This window comes from Triticum urartu, chromosome 4A, assembly GCF_056163025.1.
Source record: "Triticum urartu cultivar PI428250 chromosome 4A, HENAU_Tu73, whole genome shotgun sequence".
NCBI classification, from domain to species: domain Eukaryota; kingdom Viridiplantae; phylum Streptophyta; class Magnoliopsida; order Poales; family Poaceae; genus Triticum; species Triticum urartu.
In genome coordinates, this window is record NC_141876.1 from 380,100,740 (window position 1) to 380,116,023 (window position 15,284).

Sequence of the window (15,284 nt, forward strand, 5' to 3'; positions counted from 1 at the left end):
AAAAGAGTTGCTGGCAGTCATAGTTCAGGTTAGCCACTGAGTCAAAGCTGGCTTGCTGCAGTTAAACTCCACTACCCCCTTTGTTGATAGCGATGCATATGTAGTTAGTTCTGATGTAAGTCTTGCTGAGTACAATTGTACTCACGTTTGCTTAATTTATGTTTTGCAGAGAGACGTCAGTCTCGCTAGTAGTTCCGTGTGGGCTTTGACGATCTTGTGCCCTCAGCGGGATCTGGTAGATAGTCAGGCTTCTTAGCCTTTTTCATTTGTAGATGTTTGTACTCAAACATGTTAAGCTTTCGCATGTGCTTAATTTGTATGCTATGATTGTCGGGTCATGAGACCCATGTTTGTAATATCTCGCTCCTCGGAGCCTAATGAATAAATGTTTGAGTCGTAGAGTCTTGTTGTGATGCCATGTTGTATTTACACATGTCGAGCATATTGTGTGTATGATTGAAATGCTTGGTATGTGTGGGATCCAACAATATAGTTGTTTATCCTTGGCAGCCTCTCTTATGGGGAAATGTAGTCTTGTGCTTCCATGAGCCATAGTAGTCCGCTACAGCCCGGTTCACCAGAGTCCTGCTAGCCCACCACTACTGCTCTGGAACACTTGACTGGCCGGCATGTGTTTCACTTTGTTCCTGTGTCTGTCCCTTCGGGGAAATGTCACGCGGTGACGTCCGGAGTCCTGCCTAGCCTACTACAGCCCGGGTTCCCGGAGTCCTGTTAGCCCAGTGCTATAGCCCGGATTCAAACACTGCTAACCGACATGCTCGATGTGATTCATGTATGCCTGTCCCCATAGGTTAGTGCCGCTTCGGGTTCACGACTAGCCATGTCGGCCCGGGTTCTCTATCATATGGATGCTAGCGACACTATCATATACGTGAGCCAAAAGGCGCAAATGGTCCCGGGCCATGGTAAGGCGACACCCATGGGAATACCGTGCGTGAGGCCGCAAAGTGATATGAGGTGTTACCGGCTAGATCGATGTGGCTTGGAATCGGGGTCTTGACAGCTTTGGTATCAGAGCCTGACTGCCTGTAGGATTATCAAGCCGAACTAGTCGAAGTTGAGTCTAGAAATGCTTTAGTTATATAAGGAAATTGATTGTGGGATGGAACGTAAGGCTCTTTTTACTCCTTATATCTCATGCCCTCTGATCTGAGTCACCCTCTTCCTTTCTACGGGCTTAAGAAACTAGGCCTTCTCATCTATCTATCAGGATGACGTGTTACTAACCCGTTGACTTATAGGATTGATGGATTCATGCCGCAGTTCAGTTTCCAGTACTTCCGTGTGTTCATAATTGGTCTCGGAACCTTTATATTGTGATATTGAGTGGTTATGCCACCATTTTGCAGGATGTCTCAAATCTTTTGAGCATTTACAGCCGTTATGCTGTCCGGGTCATCCCAGGTCTCTAACTAGTCTGATGCATTTGCAATCCTTTCTTCCCGTTTTCGATGTCCTTTTGGGCCAGATTAAGCACACTAACGGTCTGTTGAGGTACTCTACTACCTCGACATATATGTTGGAGCTATTATTATGACCCTAGGTGTTTTAGGGAGTCACCTAGTAATCTAGCCATGTTTTGTGTTCCCGGTGTGATGATTCTGGCCACCATTCTCGAAAGCATCCCGTGATTCCATTTAAAGTAGGTATTCTACTCCTGGGTTCTTGACCCAAGATTCACCCTACTTACCTCATGTTGATAGTGTTGCTAGTTCCTTTAGGATATTAGTAACCTTTGCGATAGTCCTCGAGGTTCGTGGTACATCCTTCTTCCAATTATCATGAACCATTCTTGGCAGGAGTTCTTTTGAACCAAAAGGTCATGTCAGAGTGCTCCTGATGAGTTCTCCATTCTATGTTGTGACTCTGCCAACCCTACCTTTCTGCATGGGTTATCCGGAAGAAATATGTTGAACTCGTTCGACATAGTAATCTATGCATCCACAGCTCAGAAAGTTATATGTTCCTTTGATTTGTCCCCCTTCCATTATATTCCGACCTTCATCTATCAATTGATAGTCAAGAATATGTGAGCATTCGTTCATCGGTGCCTATCATTCTTGTGGTCCGTCGAGCCGTTCTATTTCAGAATGACTAGGAGAAACAAACCCCAGTACCTCATCCATATCTAGGAATGGGTCAAAGTAGTTGTATCCCATAGATCAAAATGCCAATCCAGCTTTTTTTCTGTTCTACCTTGGAGTGTTGCCCTCTTTATGTCAAGAATATCATAGGAATTGTGCCATCCCTTATGAATTCTTGATGCAGTGATACTTCTCACCATCATCATTCATTCCTCGGTCATCGTGTTGTCGTAACCGGAATGCCGACAAGTGAATCGTGATGTGTGAAATCAATACTCCGAGCAACTCGTTGCTTGGTAGTAAATGGACAATATTCTCATTCTTAGCGTGATGGTTACTGAATCATCATTCTAAGATTGATCATGCTACCTAGTCCTTATTTTCGGTGCACTCTCCGATCAATGAGATAGGATTTTGGAAATCCATCACTCTCTTGGTCCCATCGTCTTGCCCTGAAAAGCAAGAATGTTCTCGAGTTTAGTAACATATCGGTGGTTCATGATTTTCTGAATATCTTCTCGGAAGTATCACCAGGTTGTTTCCCGACTGTTATGTTGAGCTCGTGATCAAGTTGGTTTTCTTGTAAGCCACCCTTTCTCCAAGAATCTGTGCTGGACACCCTGAGCTAGTTGGTTAAGCTAAACAACAAATTGGAGAGTTGGAAGATAAAAGCTTGTCTGACTTAGTTCATGTTAAGGGATATCTTTTGTGCATGTGTGTGTGTTGAAGAAAGATGATATCTCCATCGATTGGTCCTCATGATCAGTTGTTGGATCTATTGCCTTGTCAAGACTTTGACTTGAGTATGGGCTATCGCCAAGTCAAATCAGAACAAACGATTTTCATAATGTTGCCTTACTCGTGGTTGATCCCTTGAGCATACACCATTACATCTTTTGGTCTGACCAATGCTATCACCGTGTTCACATGATGGTGGAAGTCCAGTGATATGGAAAATTCTGATGAGTTGTTGTTGAGCCCATCAGCAGCATTTTGTCTCCCCCATGATTCATGTTGAACATCAACCTAGTGTTCAAAACCTTCTAAGCAATGCCTTCGTGTTCCGTTCATGAAGCTTATGCTTGGATGAAAGAAGTGACTTTCTCCAAGTTCACGTGCACTAGGTGTAAGTTGCCGCCATGAATTTGAGAAAGGTTTGTTTTGTTTCCCTTGGAATCATCCCAAATCAGTCATGCATACGTGCGAAGTATTCTATGGTTTGGAGACTTGCAACCTTCATTCTATAGGTATCCCTAGCACACCAAGCCACTGATTGATTTGTTCAAGGAGAAGAAGTTTCTTCTTAAGAGCTAGACTTATGCAAGGACTTCGATATCCTCGATGATGGTTCCCCATCTTGACTCGGTAGCATTTTATTATAAGAACTACTATGTGGTCATGCTTGTCTGGGACAGCATGTTCACAGGTTTGTAGCAAAACTGCTCATGTTTTGGAGCTTACTATCGTAGTTCATTTTCTGAGAATCTTGCAACATCATCTCGTCGGTTTGTGTTGCAAACTTTCTTTTCTAGACATGTTGTCTGAAATATCCTATTACCAACCAGATCTGAATCTCAGGCAGATATGATGGTTGGAACTTTTCCAGGATCTATGATGTAGGTCCCGGCAGGGTTGATGTTCTGGTCAACACACCTAGCCGGGAGACCTATTATTGTAGTATCTTGATTTGAAAAGTTGGCCACCTCCCCATAAGGATTTCATAGGATTTACTCCGATAGTTATTCCTTATGGATTTTTGTGCTCCCGAAGTCCGACCTTGTACTTGATGTTCTAGATATCAAACCATATCTATAAATGGGTTAAGCTAGAACATCAAGGGGAACATTATAAGCGGAGTGCTAAATGTCTCTCGGTCGATCGTCCAGATTTCGTTCCCTTGGCCTCGCTAAGGTGAAATCTGGGAAGGTGTCGTCTTCCTTTGCATCTGCATTGTCCACCACCAGTCATCGTGGTAGTAAGATGTGTTGCCAGGATCCTCGTCATGGATGTTGGTAAGACCTTGATGAGTATGGGAATGCTCAAGTTCTTGAGAGCACGCTCAGGCACTAAGTTTTGTCACTGGCATTAGCTGGAACGTGCCTCCGTTCTCTCAATTGTCTATAGCTATCCAACTGGTGGAAGCACCCTCTACCGGTGAACCCTCTCCCTAGTTACTAGAATCATTCCCAGCACTTGCATTTTGTTCCCAGCCTGCACCGCCATGGTGCAATTCTACTGTGGTCCGACTTTCAATAATTGTTTAGGATCATTTTCAAAGTGGTCTTACTTTGGGTCCTAATCATTCTCGATGATAAGCAGAAATCCTCCATTGTGTTGTCTTCAAAGAGGTAGTCCACATCGTCCACTCGAGTCAGAGTGTGCCATTCTTTCCAACTCCATCAAACAATCGTTTGTGATTCGCCTTAAGCTGGTATAAAGAGTTTCAATGATCTAAGTATCAAACGTAATTCTTTTTGCCACTTAAGGGAATAGTTCTACGAGTCACCTTCCCTAAGGTGTCCCGTTATGGAATCGTGGCAACTTATCTCCTCGCCACGTTGGCACATACCCACCATCTACATAAGCGTGGAATTGTTGCCTACCAATTTGAACCTTCGACGTCTGTTCCCTCCATCCCACTTATTGTGTGATTTGTGTCCCAACTCGAGAGATGTTATCATGTCTCACACCATGAGTTGGTCGTGAGTTGCTCGAGTTTTTGAAAGATTGATTCCTAGAGATTTTCTTTCTGTCATCATCGTGTTGGGTGAAACCCTCGAAGGCAAAGACGTCAAGTTCAAGATGATGTAAAGATTCAACATCTTCAAGAAGGGAAGTGGGATCATGAAGATTGTGTTACCTTGTATCCCCTCTGTCTTCTCACCCTACGTCTGAATCTCGGGACGAGATTCTTGTTTAGTGGGGGTGAGTTGTCACAGCCCTAGCCTTAGCCTTTGCTTGACCTTGCATGATCATCATGTCATCATGTTTAAGTTTTATGAAACTCTAAAATGGGGATGATCAAGCCCTAGCACAAATGCAATTCAAATAGTTCCAAATAAAAATATTTTCAATGAACTCAAAATGCCTTTTAAAAATGTTCATCATCTCTGGTTTAAGGTGGAAGCATCTACCCAAGATGATTTGCATTTTTGCTGGACACATTTGGGCTTTGAATTAAATCCCTAGGTATTTGAATTTGGGCATTTAATCAATATAAATATTTTAAATGCTCGAATAATCCTGGAAACAATTTTGGGCAGTTGTAAATATTTCAAATAGAGCCCAAAATATATCCCAGGATTTATGGAAATGAGTTAGTATTATTACTAATTCAAAACAAATCAAATAAATAGAAAACAGAAAACTAATAGAAAGACAGAGAGAGAGAGAGTTTCCTTACCTCGCGCCCACCTGGCGGCCCAGCTGGCCCAGCCAGCCCACCAGGGGCACGGGCGTCTTCTTCCCCGCGCCAGCGCACGAAGCAGCTCGCTGGAGCGCGCCGATGACGCACTGGCCACCTCCTGCTTGCCGCCGAGCGGTTGGACGCGTGGCTGAACCGCCTCGACGACGACCCGAACCCGCCTGGCCCGTCTTTCCTCTCCCTCACTCTCTCCCTTGCCCCTGCTCGCCATGGCCGATGCTGTCGCGTCCGCGTCGCTGTGAAACCACGGCCACCACCTTCCCCATGCCCCGCTGACATGCCCATGGGCTCCGCGATGTCGCCCACGTCCTCTCCGTCGAGACGGGCAACGCCGAACGCCGCGAAACACTGCCACCACCGTCTCCTTCAACGCTGGCCGCCGGAGATCGCCACCAAGGCCACGATGCCATCTGTGCTTCGCCGAGCCCATTGGCCTGCTCATCATGACCGTCGTGAGCCCTTGTCCGTTTCCCCTCCATCAATTTCTCGCTTCCCGTACCATAGCACCCTCGCCCACGTGACCAAGCGTTGCCGTCCGCCATTGCTGTCGTGCCGCCGTTGTAGCCACTGCCGCTCGCGTCCCAGCGCGTCGCCGCGCTCCCCGTGGTCCCAGGAGCACGCAACGCTCTTCACCCACTCTTATAAAACACTACAACACCGTCCCCACTCGCGCTCGAACGCGGTCCCAGGAGCTCGCCGGAACTGAGCTCCGGCCACCCTGTGACCCGCTGCTGCCTCTGCTCGATGCAGCCGAGCGAGGGCTCCCCTCTGGTGCCCTCAGCACACCCAGCCACCGCCCCTAGCGCCATTCCGGCGAACTTCCGCCGCGTTCCTGGTCGCCGCCGACGTAACTCCGGTGAGCTGATGTGGCTTCATTAGTTTAGCGCTAACCCCTGCCACTTAGGCCTCAACAGACGCTGATAGTAGGCCCCACAGTGGGTCAAAGCCTAGTTAGCGTCGGGTTTGACCCGAGGTTGACCTCTGTTTGACCCTTGAGTCACTGGCATGCGGGCCTTGCCCGGCTAACGTAGTTAGTTGTAGCTAAACTTAATTAAGTTAGTTTAGTTAGTCACTGACCAGTGGGCCCAATGTTGTTTAGTTAGTCTAGTTAACCCAAATAGTTAACTGTGAGACTGACTAGTGGGGCCCAGCCGTCAGGTTTGACCTGGGCTGGCGCCTTTGACCTGCTGACGTCACTCAGGCATCATGCTGACGCAGTAATGTTTTCGGGGATTTAAAATAAATTAGAAATGATTTATTTATTTCAGGAAATGCCCAAACTTCTAAAAATCGTAGAAAATAATCTATAACTCAGATGGAAATAATTTATATATGAAAAATTATCAGAAAAATGCAAGGAATCTAATTATGGAATTTTCATGCATGTTAGAACAACTTATGGTTGCTGTTTAGGGCAAAACACATAAATTGCATCTAAATAATTATATATGGAGTTTGAATTTGAATCTTGTATTCAAACCAACTTCATTTAAATCATTGCTAGTTGCATTAGCTCAAATTACAGCATATCACCATGTCATAAACATGCATCATATTGTTGCATTGCATTTTATTGTGTTCTTTCTCAGTTGCCGGTGTTTGTCCCCTCTCGATAGACGTGCTCAAGATGATGAGTTCGATGACACCGATGAAGAACTATATTATCTTCAGAAGTGCCAGGCAAGCAAAACCCCCTTCTTCATTCCGATACAAACCCACTCTCTCGCTCCTGCTCTCTTTTACTGTATTAGGACAACCATGATTCAACTGTTACATGCTGCGGTAGTTGAACCCTTTTCCTCTGCATGACCTGTCATTGCCACAGTAAATAGATGAAACCCACTAGCATGAGTAGGAGTTGTTTGAGCCCTGATGTGCCTACTCATTCATGCTTGTTTGTCATGCCTGCTATTGCATAGAATTGTGTCAGGTCTGATTCATCGGGGATGAATCAGAGGTGTGTGAACATGTCCTACTGTGTGTGAGCTAAGTGTGTGAACACGATTTGGTAAAGGTAGCGGTGAGAGGCCATGTAGGAATACATGGTGGGTTGTCTCATTGAAACTGTCCTCAGGAACTGAGTTCTGTGTTTGTGATCCATGAACAGCTACTATCACGCATTGGGCCCGAAACCAATGGACCCTCTCGACTTATTAACTACCCTTGCCCTCTGTCCAGGAGTTGCAACTAGTTATGGTGTTTGTAGGATATGTGTTGGCGGCGGTGCGTAGCGCTGGCCCTAGGGGTGGGCTATGATGCGGTAGATACACCGTGGCACGGTGTACCGGGCGCCCGTTTGGTGTCTCGGGAACCCTGCACACATCGTTTGGGGCTGTGAGAGAAACTCCGGCCGGATCTCCTCGCGGATGGAACCCGAATAGGCAATAAACCTGGACTAGAGACTTGTGTGGTTAGTCAGGTCGTGGCCGGCTCCCTCGCCAGGCTTCCGCTTGAAGGTTGCCGAGATACACGACGTGTACATGGTGGTAAGTGGCGAGAGCGTGTGTGAAGAAGTACACCCCTGCAGGGTTATAAATGATCTATTCGAATAGCCGTGTCCGCGGTAAAGGACTTCTGGGTTTCCTATAATAGTTCATAGACAAGTGAAAGTGGATACTCTAAAACTCGCAAGATAAGTGTGAGTGCTGTGGATGGCCTTCTCGTAGGGAGACGGGAGCGGATCCATAGTGGTGTATTGAATGGTGAATATGTGGACTCATGTGCGCCACCTCAAAAGAGTTGCTTGCAGTCGTAGTTCAGGTTAGCCACTGAGTCAAAGCTGGCTTGCTGCAGTTAAACTCCACCACCCCCTTTGTTGATTCTGATGCATATGTAGTTAGTTCTGATGTAAGTCTTGCTGAGTACAACTGTACTCACGTTTGCTTAATTTATGTTTTGCAGAGAGACGTCAGTCCCGCTAGTAGTTCCGTGTGGGCTTCGACGTTTAGCTTGCTACCGCAGCTACGATCTTGTGGCCTCGGTAGGATCTGGTAGATAGTCAGGCTTCTTAGCCTTTTTCATTTGTAGATGTTTGTACTCAAACATGTTAAGCTTCCGCATGTGCTTGATTTGTATGCTATGATTGTTGGGTCATGAGACCCATGTTTGTAATATCTCGCTCCTCGGAGCCTAATGAATAAATGTTTGAGTCGTAGAGTCTTGTTGTGATGCCATGTTGTATTTACACATGTCGAGCATATTGTGTGTATGATTGAAATGCTTGGTATGTGTGGGATCCGACAATCTAGTTGTTTATCCTTGGCAGCCTCTCTTATGGGGAAATGTAGTCTTGTGCTTCCATGAGCCATAGTAGTCCGCTACAGCCCAGTTCACCGGAGTCCTGCTAGCCCAGCACTACTACTCCGGAACAATTGACTGGCCGGCATGTGTTTCATTTCGTTCCTATGTCTGTCCCTTCGGGGAAATGTCACGCGGTGACGTCCGGAGTCCTGCCTAGCCTGCTACAGCCTGGGTTCCCGGAGTCCTGTTGGCCCAGTGCTACAGCCCGGATTCACACGCTGCTGACCGACATGCTCGATGTCATTCATGTATGCCTGTCACCACAGGTTAGTGCCACTTCGGGTTCACGACTAGCCATGTCGGCCCGGGTTCTCTGTCATATGGATGCTAGCGACACTATCATATACGCGTTCCAAAAGGCGCAAACGGTCCCGGGCCATGGTAAGGCGACACCCGTGGGAATACCGTGTGTGAGGCCGCAAAGTGATATGAGGTGTTACCGGCTAGATCGATGTGACTTGGAATTGGGATCCTGACAGCTTTGGTATTAGAGCCTGACTGCCTGTAGGATTATCAAGCCGAACTGGTTGAAGTTGAGTCTAGAAATGCTTTAGTTATATAAGGAAATTGATTGTGGGATGGAATGTAAGGCTCTTTTTACTCCTTATATCTCATGCCCTCTGATCTGAGCCACCCTCTTCCTTTCTACGGGGTTAAGAAACTAGGCCTTCTCATCTATCTATCAGGATGACGTGTTACTAACCCGTTGACTTATAGGATTGATGGATTCATGCCGCAGTTCAGTTTCCAGTACTTCCGTGTGTTCATAATTGGTCTCGGAACCTTGATATTGTGATGTTGAGTGGTTATGCCACCATTTTGCAGGATGTCTCAAATCTTTTGAGCATTTACAGCCGTTATGTTGTCCGAGTAATCCCAGGTCTCTAACTAGTCTGATGCATTTGCAATCCTTTCTTCCCGTTTCCAATGTCCTTTTGGGCCAGATTAAGCACACTAACGGTCTGTTGAGGTACTCTACTACCTCGACATATATGTTGGAGCTATTATTATGATCCTAGGTGTTTTAGGGAGTCACCTAGTAATCTAGCCAAGTTTTGTGTTCCCGGTGTGATGATTCTGGCCACCATTCTCAAAAGCATCCCGTGATGCCATTTAGTAGTAGGTATTCTACTCCTGGGTTCTTGACCGAAGAGTCACCCTACTTACCTCATGTTGATAGTGTTGCTAGTTCCTTTAGGATATTAGTAACATTTGCGATAGTCCTCGAGGTTCGTGGTACATCCTTCTTCCAATTATCATGAACCATTCTTGGCAGGAGTTCTTTTGAACCAAAAGGTCACGTCAGAGTGCTCCTGATGAGTTCTCCATTCTATGTTGTGACTCTACCAACCCTACCTTTCTGCATGGGTTATCCGGAAGAAATATGTTGAACTCGTTCGACATACTGATCTATGCATCCACAACTCAGAAAGTTATATGTTCCTTTGAGTTGTCCCCCTTCCGTTATATTTCGACCTTCATCTATCAATTGATAGTCAAGAGTATGTGAGCATTCATTCATCGGTGCCTATCATTCTTGTGGTCCATCGAGACGTTCTATTTCAGAATGACTAGGAGAAACAAACCCCAGTACCTCATCCATATCTAGGAAATGGTCAAAGTAGTTGTATCCCGCAGATCAAAAATGCCAATCTAGCTTCACCAGGCTAGCTCGTGAGGGGCGGAGAGATCGAGGCAAGGGACACCTCGCGAGGTTTCTATGACGCAAGCCATGATGACCAAGGCCAGGCGGCCGCTAGTGTGCGCAGTGTCCTCGTTTCCTCTTTGGTGATAAAGAGGCAAGCGCAGGCGAGGAGTCCCGAGGCATCAGACAAAGGTTTCTATATCGGTGCAACAAGACCAAGACCAGTAGGACGGCAGGACGGAGGTCACCGTGGAGCCAAAGACGGCGTCACCACTAGAGCCTTTGGTAGGCAAAGACCACCTTTAGTCAGGATAACTTGTACTAGTTGTCTCCCTTCGAATTTGGCTGTTGTGGGATCCCTTCCTGCTCAATATTTGGGAAGAGGACCAGGGCCTCTATAAATAGGACTAGCCACCACCATAACGAGGGAGATCATCCAGATCATCCTCAACCACACAAGTTCACCAAGCAGAAGAACACCTCTCCTCAGGAGGTTGTTCTTCCCTTGTAACTGTTCATCCTCAGCCCAAGAGGCAATCCACCACACCACACTAGAGTAGGGTATTACACCACATCGGTGGCTCGAACCAGTATAAACTTTTGTGTCTCTTGTTCTTTGGGTTCATCGAGCTAGGCCGTGAGATCATAATGTGTGCGCGCTAGAGGGGGGAGAGATCTTCGTGCGCACCCTAATTTTCGAACTTCAAGGGTTTTGCCGGAACCCAAAATCCAACACCCATTATTCTGGCCCATGTTACATAGCTCGGACGCCCGAGGACCCCCCCTAAACCAGGACTCAGTAGCCCCTAAACTAGGCTTCAATGATGATGTGTCCGGCGCGCAGATTGTCTTCGGCATTGCAAGGTGGGTTCCCTCTCCGAATACTTCAAAGCAGTTGACCGTCAAGAACTATGCCCGGATCTGGTTTAACAGTCACAATTTCGCGGCCGCAAGGGCATAATACTTAATCCAAAAACACAATATGTCTTTACCTGATAGCTTTTGCCGGAGAGACGTTACGTCTGGCCTTTTTATTATTTTGAATCACTTTTTAATCTCCTGTTTCGTTTTTCGAGGCGCAGTCTCTAGCAACCCGTCTTGTCAAAATAGAGATCGTGCCCCCTTATCACGGGATCTCCATCAATACGGGCTTGGGTAATCCAACCATGTCGTTCGCATGACCCCTTGGGAATAGGTGAGTTTTAAGGCTCCTGGAGGGACGCTCTATATTCACTGCCTTTCTAAGCAGATAAGAATCCACCTTTTCACCCCACGCCTTCTTCTTCCACAGCCCATCTGCCCTCAAGCTCCAGAGCCCAAGCTTCGATTCCTTCCGTCCCCAGAGAACATTCAAGTCATATCCAGATCCGGAGCACAGGGAAAGTGCATGGCCTCCTCCTCACGGAGGAGGACATCAAGGGGATCTGGGAAGCGGGGTACTTGGCCAAGAAATCGCCCACCGGCTTCCGGCCAAAAAGCAGATCGTCCCTACTCCGAAGCCCCAGGAGAGGGTAGTATTTATCCCCCATTTCCTCTACGGATTAGGGTTTCCCCTCCATCCTTCCGTACGTGGCCTTATGTTTTACTACGGGCTATATTTCCATGATCTAGCTCCAAAATCCTTCCTGAACATTTTGGCGTTCATCATCGTATGTGAAGCATTCCTCCACATCCCTCCCCACTTCAGCCTATGGCTCAAGGTCTTCAATGTGAAGCCAAAAGTGGTGGATGGTCAACACGCGGAGTGCGGCGGCGCCATGGTGAGAAAACTTCCCAATGTCAGTTGGTCGAAAGGCACCTTCGTGGAGACCGTGAAGGGGTGGCAGCAGGGGTGGTTCTATGTGAACCCCGCGACTCCAAATGGGCCGCTCCTCCCGAGTTCAAGTCCGGGCCTCCACTACGGCTGACATCCTGGCTCAACAAGGGCCTGGACTGGGCGTCACCCGATGAGGTGACGATGTTGCAGAAGTGCATCAAGAGTATGGTAGACAAGGATACCAGACTTGCCAGTGTAATCCAGGTTATTCTCTTTCGCTGAATTCTCCCCTGCTAAAACCGGACTTAGCACATGTGGGAGTTCGACCTGGTCGGTCCCCGGACCCTGCGGTGATTCCTCGGCATGGAGCATGAAGATATGTGGAAGCTGTTGTTCAAGGCCCAAAAGACGTGGCCAAAAACGACCGAAGATCTCGGCCTCGAATGTACCCACACATCGTCTCCCGTGAGTTTTTATGACGATTGCATTATTTGCAAATCCAAGGGGATCACCAAGCTTTCCATTCTTCTCACAGGGCTGGACGAAGAAGGCGGAGCAGATTCACTGTCCGGCTCCGCTACCCGAAGACCCAACCATCCCTCTTCTAACGAGGATGATGGTTCCGGCACCATACCAGGCGCCGGAAAAGCGGGCCAAGACAAAGGGCAAGGAGGCCAAACGTGGCCTCTGCCGTAAAGGTGCTTCGGACGTAGTGTCCGAAGACGCCGAGACCCACTCCCCCTTGACAAAGATGAAGGGGAGGAGGAAGAGAGTAAATCTCCCCTTAAAGGGTGAAAGAATAAAAGGGGGCTCCCGCGGATCTGGAGGCAGAGGCGTCCAAGAAAGGGAGAATCTCCCTCATGGATGACTCTGAATTGTACTTATATATATATCCGACTTTCTGCCTTATGATCATATACTAGCCTTCTGAGAAAGTGATGACTATACTAGCCTTCTTTCCAAAGCTAAGCACTTCTCCCATGGCAAGAACTACCAATCTAGTTGGCCAAACCAAACGGATAATTCGAAGAGACATGCAAAGATAACCAATCATACATAAAAGAATTCAAAGAAGATTCAAATATTATTCATAGATAGACTTGATCATAAACCCACAATTCATCGGTCTCAACAAACACACCGCAAAAAGAAGATTACATCGAATAGATCTCCACAAGAGAGGGGGAGAACTTTGTATTGAGATACAAAAAGAGAGAAGAAGCCATCTAGCTACTAACTATGGACCCGAAGGTTTGAGGTAAACTACTCACACTTCATCGGAGAAGCTATGATGATGTAGAAGCCCTCCGTCATAATGGCCTTCTCCGGCGGAGCTCCGGAACAGGCCCCAAGATGGGATCTCGTGGATACAGAAAATTGTGGTGGTGGAATTAGGTTTTTGGCTCCTGTTCTGATCGTTTGGGGGTACGTAGGTATATATAGGAGGAAGGAGTATGTCGGAGGAGCACCGAGGGGCCCACGAGGCAGGGGGTGCGCCCTAGGGGGGGCGCCCCCCACCCTCATGACCGCCTCTCCGATGCCTTGGCGTAGGGTCCAAGTCTCCTGGATCATGTTTGGTGAGAAAATCATGTTCCTGAAGGTTTCATTCCGTTTGGACTCCGTTTGATATTCCGTTTCTTCGAAACATTAAAATAGGCAAAAAAACAACAATTCTGGGCTGGGCCTCCGGTTAATAGGTTAGTCCCAAAAATAATATAAAAGTGGAAAATAAAGCCCAATATAGTCCAAAACAGTAGATAATATAGCATGGAGCAATCAAAAATTATAGATACGTTGGAGACGTATCACTATGCGATAGAGCCAGTCGCCCCAAAATTCAACCCATGGTCGGCCTGTCCGGTCACCTTCAACCGCAGGGACCATCCGACCAGTATCCGTCATGGAGGTTCGGCCGCACTGGTCCTAGACCCAATCATTGACGGATTCCACCTTACGCCAGTCCTCATGGACGGCGGCGACAGCCTTAACCTGCTCTATCAGAACACAGTCCGCAAGATGTGTATTGATCTGTCAAGAATCAAGCCTACCAAAACTACCTTTAAAGGAGTAATACCCAGTGTAGTGGCCCGATGCACAGGCTCAATCACATTGGAGGTTGTCTTCGGTTTGCCAAACAATTTCCGAAGTGAAGACTTGATCTTCAACATCGTCCCCTTCCGCAGTGGCTACCATGCACTGCTCGGACGAACTGCGTTTGCTCGCTTCTATGCGATCCCACACTATGCCTATCTCAAACACAAGATGCCCGGACCATGCGGCGTTATAACGGTAAACGCAAACATGGAGCACTCCCTCCGCATTGAGGAGCACACCACGGCCCTGGTAGCAGAAGTACAGGGTGGCCTTATCAAGCCGACAATCACATCGGCGGCGAAGTCCCCGGAAACTGTAAAACAAGTCCAGACTACCCCATAGTATGACAGTCCAGCTCGTCAAGAGCTCGATTAGCAATTCGGCCTCCATCTCAGTCCCTATCAAATTTTGGCATATGTACCACGCGTGCATAATTACGCACTAAAGATACCATGGGAAAGGATGGAGGCATAATAAATATAAAGTCCACAATACGGCTAGACCCTATCTGGACACTCATATTTCCTTCTTTATTGTGATTTTTTCAGGTTCCTTACAACCCATGTCGCCGTTTTGGCGGCACCAAGGCCTCTTTTTGAGGCCTATAATGAAAACACCGATCGATGATCCTCTCGAAGGACAATACACCAAAGGGAAAAAGCAGCGTAGACGCGTGTTAGAGTACCTACAGGGTCTTTAAAGATCACCTCGTCCATTTTCAAGACATATACACAGCTTTCGCCTGTGCTTGGCATGTAAAATAGCCTTGTTGCTTACTGCATTACGTGTACCAATACACTTTGACATATTAATCAGGCTATAATAGAAACAGTTTCTGGCCCAACCTATGCAGTATGGGCCTATTTCTTAATCTGTGTCTCCCTGTTTTTGTCTGATTGTCATGTACACCTCGGCACGACTTAAATCGCCAGGGGCTATATTAGGTCAGGTACGTTATTT